A 2,720-nucleotide genomic window follows, 5' to 3' on the forward strand; every position below is an offset into this window, starting at 1 on the left:
GTTCAATCAACGAAAATTTTTGTTTTGCCTTAGTTTGTTTCCACATCTGTTTTAGGTACAAGTAACTAAAAAATTATTTTAACGATCTACCTTATGTCGAAATCTTGGATTTTGAAAAGGTGCTTTTTGGTCTATTTTTAGCCTTTTGTATGAAACTTCCACACAAAATATGCACCCAAGAAGAATTGCATTTGCTTGAATCAACCAACTATTACGGTATCATAATAGTATTGCATTTTGTTATCGAAGTTCCAATAGATTTGAATTTTATTTCATCTGTGTTGCTTAGTTGCTTAGTTGTAAGCTTAGTTGCTTAGTTGTAAGCTGTGTTTTAGGCAGGGATTTGTTTTATTTTCGGTACATATAAAGAAGCAAACAATTGCACAATTCAAAAAATTGGAATATATTGTAATCACTCCAGTAAACACTTTCGCACACAGTTTTCACCGTCGAAGGAAAATTCCAGCATTACCTCGACTTTCAAAGGCATTTGATTCAATATTTCTTGATCATAATAATAAACTTATTACTTCTGTCACGAAATAAAGGATTCAATGAACATTTACCTTTCAGTAAAGAACTTAATATATAATTTGGTAAAGTTCTTAATAGAACTTAATAGATCGTTTGTTATGGGTATATACATACACATATATATTTTGGTATATACATACATAAATATAAACATTATCAGGAAAAACAAAAAACTGTGTGCTTTGATTATTTTGTATGAGTCATGCAAAGCGATAAGTTCGCCAGCTTATGAATCAGAAAACGTGAAATATTGTTTTTGAATGAGTAATACTTTTAGAGGATACTTTTTGCGTTTGCAAAGATCAGGAATCGCTGTAACTAAATATGAGCACACTATAAATATTTGTGAATTATTAAATAATACATCTAAATAAGATAGTTTTAAATTGAAGGACCTAAACCAACTAATTTAAACATGTTGTCAGACAACCCTCTAAAGACCAAAAAGATTTACTCGTAATTTCTAAAATGAAAAGTGTGTTTTTCCACGGAATATAATAAAGTTTCTCTAATGGATTATGTGGGCAGATTACAGTTTCTTTTAATTATAACTCGGTAGTAAATTACAATGTATCCTAGCTAAAAGCTTGGGAAATCCAGAGTAGAATCGATATTATATAATTAAAAGGTACTTTTCCTTCTAACACTGGTCGTTAAATCCAATTAGGCGATCCTTCAGTTACCTCCCTTTGACCATTCGCATTGGGAGGGTGAAGCATTTGGACTCCCCGTGGATTTTTATTACGTGTATTGAATATCCCGCTTTTTTGCCCAATTTCTCCGAGGAGTATCAATTCCATTCGCCAGAGACTCCCCGTTTCTCTGGGCAATTAGAACCACTCGAACTGACGCTAATCCTCGAGTGGAATCTTCCAGCGTGTGCCGGACACCGGGCCACTGTGGGTTTAAATGTATCCGAACTTTGGATACCCGGAGTAGATTGGCCTCCCATGCGGACGCCATCTTAAGTCGGCCGTCATCGGCGGCTGATTGAGCTCATCCTGTCCGCTGGACACTGGTCTCTGCCACTCCAGCAGGCAGGGACGTAAATTATTGATTGGCTTTAATGCCTGGCAATAGATTGCCCCAACTGGTTTTAACAGCTTAATTGAGACCCCATGAAGCAATAAATGCGATAAAGCGACGGACTTGCACTCGGATTCCGACTTGGAGTCGAAATCGTGGCAGCTAGGGCAGGAGAAACTACAGTCCAGCTCGCAAGTGGGCAAACTATTCGTAACCCGCAAGAGTAAGGTTATGCAAAGCAGATTTATAAACATATGTTACTAAACCACTTAGTATAAACGTAGGGTTTTATATTCAATCGGGATCGAAATTTTTTTTTGTTTTTTTACAAAATATTGAATGTTTTATAGGATTCGAACTATTACCTAACATATCGATGATAGGAATAAAATATGGTTTCGTAAAATATTTACCCTAAAACCCCAAAGTAATGGAAGATTCGAATATCCTAAGAGTATGTTTTTATAACTTATTATGCACATCCGCGATAAGAATCATCAATATATTAACATGGATCATATGTCAGTTTAAAATTTTGTAAATTATGAAATAAGGTTAAGATGCATATTATGTTATAGAGAGGAATTGACACAATAAGGTTATCAATAAAGTTCTTCTATAAAAGGACAGCCTTTTCAACAGCCTTTATAATTATGTAATATTAGGAGATCTATTATAAAAAGACCAGTTAAGGATACAAGAAAGAAAATAAAAACCAGTTGTGTGACACTCTTTCGCTTTGGAGGAGATCTATCTCCTTAGATCCCAAGATTTGAACCTATCGAGGCTTCACTGTAGTCTTGAGCCGCTCAGTGAAAAGACGATGGAGCCAAGCCAAAGTCGTGTCCACAGCGGCAACAACAACAACAACCTAAACGTAGCGAATGCAAGAGAGACTACAAAAACAATAGGATTGGGGCAACAACAGTAACTCCGGTAGCAGCAGCCCAAGTGAATGGGGGGCATTTAAGTTTAATTTGTGTGCCGCCGACGTCGCCACTCGTTCGCTTCCCTCTCTCTCTCTCGCGCTCACTCCCTCTCTCTGCTTTAAGTCCTCCTTCCCTCCTCTTTCTTAAACGAAGCGCACATAGCAGAAATCCCAATCCCCACAAGCATTTGAGATTCGTATTCGTTGTTGTTGTCGTGCATTCAGGGCGCAT

Source organism: Drosophila sechellia, chromosome 2R (genome assembly GCF_004382195.2).
Source record: "Drosophila sechellia strain sech25 chromosome 2R, ASM438219v1, whole genome shotgun sequence".
Taxonomy (NCBI): domain Eukaryota; kingdom Metazoa; phylum Arthropoda; class Insecta; order Diptera; family Drosophilidae; genus Drosophila; species Drosophila sechellia.